Source organism: Notothenia rossii (genome assembly GCF_949606895.1).
Source record: "Notothenia rossii genome assembly, chromosome: 4".
NCBI lineage: Eukaryota > Metazoa > Chordata > Actinopteri > Perciformes > Nototheniidae > Notothenia > Notothenia rossii.
In genome coordinates, this window is record NC_136902.1 from 51756313 (window position 1) to 51763454 (window position 7142).

At 39.0% G+C, this 7142-nt stretch overlaps 1 long non-coding RNA gene across 1 annotated transcript; it reads right to left on the reverse strand.

Moving 5' to 3' along the window:
• Positions 1-1435: 1435 nt before the first annotated feature.
• On the reverse strand, positions 1436-6422 carry LOC307038101. Its single transcript, XR_013807884.1, has 4 exons — positions 6253-6422; positions 5465-5542; positions 3315-4756; positions 1436-2524 (listed from the first exon to the last, which is right to left on the reverse strand). It is a non-coding gene; the product is annotated as an uncharacterized lncRNA (long non-coding RNA).
• Between the last annotated feature and the right edge of the window lie 720 nt (positions 6423-7142).

The window sequence follows — 7142 nt, forward strand, 5'->3', positions numbered from 1 at the left end:
TGCTGGTGTTTGTGAGTTTTTATGATGAGGCAAAGGGGGAGTTTGTTGAAGATGAGTTGGGCCTGACGAACCTCAGTGGACACCCAAGGGGGCAAGACACTTATAAAGCAATGATGGGAATGCTGAATGAAAGAGGGTGCGGCTGCCTTTATTCATAACTGTGCAGCTCTGCGACTCTGAGGGATCAAGCACAGACGCAATAACAATGAAAACTGCTGCACACAGATTATTTTTGTTTTTGCAACCTCGTGTTAAGAATCTTGTTGCAATTGTTTAAAATGTTGAATGACCGTAATCATCGGACCTTTGTCTTATTAAAAACATTTTTTTGGACCTTTAACATTTGTATTTGAGTACCCCTGATTTACACCATAGACTGTATATATAATTGGACGTAGGGTCCGTGACGTCACCCATAGGATTCTGCAGAGTTGCAGAGAAGCCCTTAGTAGGCGGAGTCGGCCACTAACGGCTCGACACTGACGTCAGAGTTCAACTCCCGCCTGCTCCAAATAAGGGCAAAGAGGCCGACAACGGAAGTCCAAAAACGGTTATCGCCACGTGGTTCATGTAGACGAGGATCGTTCCCCGGAAGTTCATGGCGGGCAATGTGAATGCATTGATAACAGGAGATAGAACTACGATTTTTGGTAATTATTAGTGAATAAAGGTTTTGATTTGCAATATTTATACAACAAATCGATATGTGTATGTATTTACATCAATATGTTTTAAAAAATAAAATAGAATTTGCTAATATTAAGTGATAATATTAGGATTAGTGTGAACAACTAGTTTACATGTTAGGCTAACAGTGCCTTGGTTAAAGAGCCTGTTGCTGTTTATTTATAGCTTTGAATTCTTTAAAACCAATATTATCTTCTTAAACTTGTATGGTAGTCAGGAGCATCACTTTCTAATGTTTATTGATATATTTAGAGGGAGGGGATCTAAAGGAATGCTTCAAAATTCAGATTAGATTCATTTCTACCATTTTCTTAAATTCATGGTAATTTCAGTAATCCCATGGTAATTGAGGACACAAGTTATCTAAATGCCTAATGTCATCTTTATGGCTTTCAGAAAGGACAGGAGACCGACAGGTGACTATCAAAGGACTAGCAGCAGCAGCAGCAGCATGATGATGATGATGATGATGTTAAATGTGTTGTTTTAGGAACACCCATTGCAAATACATGGAATTCAATAAACATTGAATAGCATATCATGCAGTTTGTCTGTGCCTTTTCCTCCGTGTTGTCCTGGTTTGCTGTGCTTCCTCCTAGTCGCCACCATGGTTTGCTGTGCTGCCTGGGGATGCTCAAATCGCTCCGAGAAAGGAGTACGAATGTACGGCTTCCCCACTGACACAGAGCGGAGGAAAAAATGGCTGGCTCAAGTCAGCAGGAGCAATTTCACGACCAACAGCAAAAAAATATGTGAGATAATTATATACAAACACTGCATGCACTTTTTCACAAAACGAAAACCACACCATTGGGAAAGCTTAATGTTTTGTTTAATACGAAAAAAACAGGGAAAGGCTTGAAAAACACTGAGAGTTGAGACTCAGGGTGCAGGGTGAGGGTCTCAGTGCAGGTATTCAGGCTCCATTGAATCCCCCTCTGGTTCTTGTGCTGAAAGAGGGAGTAACAGACAGGAGAAAGGGTTATACACACCTATATAGCACACCTATTGGATGGGAAATTGCCTTGGGGAGATAAGGTGTGGTCTTTGTTCCCAACTGAAGTTATGGAACTTTATTATTTGTGAGTTTAACAAAGTATGACAAATGGCATCAGAAACAGATGTGATATGAATGTCTATAAAGTTGTCTCACATTCTTGGTCATATTTTAAATACAGTATGTAATGAGTATAACATGTCCAGTAAGTATAAAGTGTTTCCTAATACTGTGTATTCAACCACTATGGAATATGTATGTGGGCAGAAAAAACTGAGTTGTTCTGTGTGTGAAGTAACCTCAAGTCACTCCGCAGGCACATTTTGATACAGACCAGTTTGTCAATACAAAAAAGGGCAAGACCAGGCTTAGAGCAGAGGCTATACCCACCATCTTCGTGCATCGCCCTGTGGTCAAAAAGAGAAGGGCCCCTGCACCAGGATTCACCCTGGGACCTGTATCTACAAAGCCCATAGCTCATGATCACAGCTATAGTGTGAAAGGTGACACAGGTATAATAAGTATGAACTCTTAGTAACAAAAGTAATATTTCTTATTTTTAAGTGGTATAATATTTTAAATGTTCAAAAATGTACAGTGCCATGTCTTCTACTTACATTAGTCTCAAAGATTGAGGGAAGAAGGGATGAGGAGACTAAGAGAAAGGAAAGTAAGGGTGAAGAAAGAGAGGACATGGCTAGTGAGGAGAGACAGGGAGGGCGGACACCACCCACTCAGCCAGCAGCCAGTCAGCATACAAGGGAACCAGCAGCCAGTCAGCATACGAGGGAACCAGCAGCCAGTCAGCATACGAGGGAACCAGCAGCCAGTCAAACCGATCTATTAAAAAAATTAAAGAGAAAATTAAAGAGCCAAGAAGGAATCACCAAAAAAGCAAAGGCTGCACTAAGAAAAATCAGGAAGGAAAATACAGCTCTCAAGAAAACAATGAAAATTAGGGACAAGAAATATAAGAAAACGTTTTCAAAAGACAAACTTAAGGCATTAGGCAGACTCACCACAAAGGGGATGAAATGGAGCAATGAGACAATTAAGAAGGCTTTAAAAATTCGCTTTGCGTGCGGACCAACGGGTTACAAAACCCCCAAACAGATCCACAGCTGCAATCATTTCCATTAGTCGTTGCAATGGAAATATTTGGACTAAACATTGCTCTTCCACCTGCCAGCACCCAGCTAACATCACTGCCCCTCCACCCGTAACATCACTGCCCCTCCACCTGCCAACATTACTGCCCTCCACCTGCCAGCACCCAGCCAGAGGAGTGCAAACAACAAAAACAAGCAAGGTGTCCCGTCATGTACCTAGTGAATTAATTTCAGTTTTCCGCACTCGCTGCACTCGCCTCGTTGCGGGGAAATTATACAGATGACTAGTCCGCCCCTGAAAATGTCTTTGCAAACGTTATTATTAATAATAATGTTTTTTTTTTAATTATTAAAAAAAATAATCCGTTTTTTTTTATACATTTTTATTTTTTTATTTTCCATTTTTATTTTGTAATCATCTCGCGATCCCCACTTTGGGAACCCCTGCTTTAATACACATGTTAATTTGAATCAGATGTACTGATAATATCCGCAATATAAATCTTTAAACTTCTTCTTACCTTTAAAAGTCTGTCACGAACGGTCTATTATGCTGCAACTCTACAGCTCTGCTAGCCTTGGCGCTAACTTCCGGGGAACGATTGAGAGGCTCCACGATCCGCCATTGCTGTAAAAAAGTGGTCCATTGGAAGGAACGGAGATGACGTAACTCTCAGTCTATATGGCGCTGCTGCCACCGAGCTGAAAGTTCCAGAGCTAGCTGAAGCTACCAAGCTAAGCTAACATGCTCCCCATCTGCACACTGCCGTGGCACTTTACGTTTCTAAGATAAGCGGACATGAAACTACTCAGCAAAACTATAAATAATAATCTAAGTTATTGAGTTTTTAGCATAATACTTCAGAATCTTAAAATCCCTTAACGTTTGTATGCAATTGTGCTAAATTCAACACTGGAATCAAGCAAATATTAATATGTTTGCATGACATTAGTTATTTGTATTTTGAAATCACTTAATTAAACGTTTAATACATTTAAGTCAAGCTAAGGTACATGTGATGGTAGCTAGTTAGTGCTCTAGCCTCTAAGGCCTCCTCCAAACAGCATAATAACCAGACTGTATCATTAAAACTAAGTACCAGTTCTAGATCCTTGACTTTAGACAGACAATTCGAAAGACAACATGTATTTAAAGAACAATCTTTATTTGAATGTGCCTCTTAACCTGATATATTAGTTATACAGTAATAGTATTGACAATCTAAAAAAACTGAGCAACTCAACAGTCAACTTTTATGTTTCTTATTGTCTAAAGCATTTGTTATTTTCATTTTCCCCCTCTCATATTCAGTGTGGACGGATTGAGACAGCGTGGTGTCCAGAAAGCTGCAGAGACTTCAGGGAGAAACCTCCGTGTGATGGACGTCCTGTCTGTTGGTTTGGAGAGGACTGAGGGTCTTTCCTCTGCGAGGAGGACCAGGCCTGATGGAGGAGCCCATGCTGGGCAAAGCTGATACCAACTGCACAGGCCTAGTCTGTCACTTTATTTGACTAAATGTGTTTACTTATACATTTAATAGGTTTACACCTTCTGTCCATATGTGCTTTTTATTTAAAACATTTGATTAACTTTTGGTTCACATTTCAATAAATTGTATTTGTATTTGCACTCCTTTTGTCCATTATTCTTACTGAAAATGTTAGATTACACATTCACATCTGACTGAAGATTGGCCCTATTTATTTGTGACGTTGCAAACTCTGCGGTACAAGGCACAAGTGATGTGAAGCTCATAAAGCGAGGCAAATACAAATAATCAGCTGATGGAGTGTAGATGTGGAAATAGGTGCATTTGATCAGCTGACTGTTTTTAAAATAAAAGTAGTTTCTTAGTGTGCTGGTCTTAAAATCTCATAACATCAGCTTTTAATTTTCCTCTTGGATGTTCTTCTTGACCCTCAGAGAAGGAGAACATGTCGTGTCTTTCAGGCATGTCCTTTCCTAACAAAAATTACAGGAAACATAAAACATATTATTGCAGAACAAGTGTGTTATTTATGAAAGCAACGTGTTTGTGTGTTTAGGGCCTGTAGATATAATTATTTTGTAATTGTAATTTTTTTTTTCATTTCAACAGCGAGCTACAAAGACAATCAGATTATGAATGAACATTATGAAGTTCATCAACATTGAAATGTACGTTATTATCAAAATAATATTTAACTGTTATCAAAATGTAGTGCAACTGTAGAAGCTTGCTCTGTTGCCTCACTGAAAGAATAAGTTTTACCACGTTTTTTACAGACAAGATTGAGAGATAAATAGTAGCAGTTATCACTGTGTTAAATATCTTTGCCTTTAATACATTACATTAGAAAGCTGACAAAATCATATTGCTTGTTAACATCTAAATGTAACTTTTTGCATGGAAACAATTACTAACAAAGCACTTATATACTAATAAAGGACTGGCTTATCTAAAGCCAGTTGAGTAGCACTTGAAATGTTTGGCTCTATGAAACCTGATGTGCTTATATGATTCTGTTTTCTTCAAGGTTGTATCTTCCTGGTCGAATGCACTTCTTGTAAGTCGCTTTGGATAAAAGCGTCAGCTAAATGCAATGTAATGTAAATGTAATGTAATGAAAAACCCCTCAACTTAACTGATGTGTAGGTGATCTAGTATTGTTTAATGGAATGTCTTTGTACCTGTGCTGAAGTCCACTGCTGTGAGGAGTCCAGTTCTGTCTCTCACTCTGGTCCAGCCTGTCTGCATCACCTGGACACCTTAAACAAACAGATATGTAAAGTACCATGTGTACAAACAATATAACTGATTCTCTTCTGTTGAACTTGTTGGATTGTGTATTGTCCGAGTCAGGGTCCTTTTTATTTTACTGTAACTTTGGAAGTTGTGTTACCAATGCTTACTGTTTATTTGATACCCATTTGGTAATGCAATTCATAAAAACAACAAGGTTTGTGTTCGTTCTTCAGATGATTGTGACGTTAACGTGTAAGCTCAATAATGAACTCCAGATCAACCAAACATATTGTAATATCTAAGTAATCATCTTGAAATATGACATTAATAATTGCAATATACACACACCTTGTTGTGAGGTTGATTTCACATACACTACTTCGACATTAGCTTGTCTACATACTTGAGCATAACCTATTTAAATTAACCTTAGCATGCATACAGTTCCTACCTAAATAATAATCATCTCTCTAAGTTACAAGGATGACCTTATTTTATCAACCTCAAACAGATGCCGTTTGTTCAACAGTATTATCCCACTTAACGCTTAACACTTGTCTATTTCATTTTAACCTTTATAAATATAGTCTATGATTTTAACTTGGAGGCTACTATTAGCATCGTTAGCACCGACGTAGCTACCACTGGCTTACACGCTAACCCAAGCCGTAACATTAATTACGTAGTTTATTAAAGTCATTAACACATAAATAAGTACTCAAATTTCACTTACCGCAAAACCGCATTCATGCACCGTCTGTTTCAACCGCAGAGCGAGTCACAATAGTCCGATATATAAGCATGAAGAACAAACAAACACGGCCGGGGGCAAGTTGTGTTCCCTGGATGAGCTGAACAGGCAGAGTGCCTGTAGCTTCACGGAGCAGCTAGCAGAGAGACAAGAAGCTAACAGCAGCAGTGACTTCACAGAGCCATCACTCAATGTGACCACGCCCTAATTTATGCAAAAACTTTAAGACCTAATATAAATAAAAGGGTCGTGTTAGAAACAATTCACTCACAGATCCATAATCATGAAGGTAGAATCTAACTGTATTCATAATAATATTTATTGCATCCATGGGTAGAAACATGTTTTTTTCTGCTGTAAAGTTGTGCATTTTAACATGGGGGTCTATGGAAATTGCTCCTTTCTGCAGTCAGTCCCTATCGGCCAATATATGAACTGCAGTGTGTGCCACTTCCGTATTGGCGTCCCGGTGTCGGTACCAGATGTGTTCGGGGTACCAGGGTTATGGCTAGAAAGGATCCGTCTAATGTAAATATGACGTCACGTTCTCGTTCTAACTCTCGTTGTAATCGGAGCGGCTCGGTTGTAATCGGAGCGGCTCGGAAGCGCAGTCACGCGGCTGAATGTTTACGTTTGGGATGGCGAGAAACTAAACTATATTAGGTATGTAAATACTTGTTAGCGGTCTTGCTGTTGAAAGAAGAATGACAACACTGTAGATCAGCAACACTATGGTTTATTTTGTATTCACAGGCAAGTCAACGTTGTTGCAGTAAAAGTCCCAAGATAGCTCCTGGTGCAATAAAATGTATGTTGCATGTTACTGCTGTAGATGTGTTTACCTCTTTTATATCCCGTTGGGTAGTTTAATC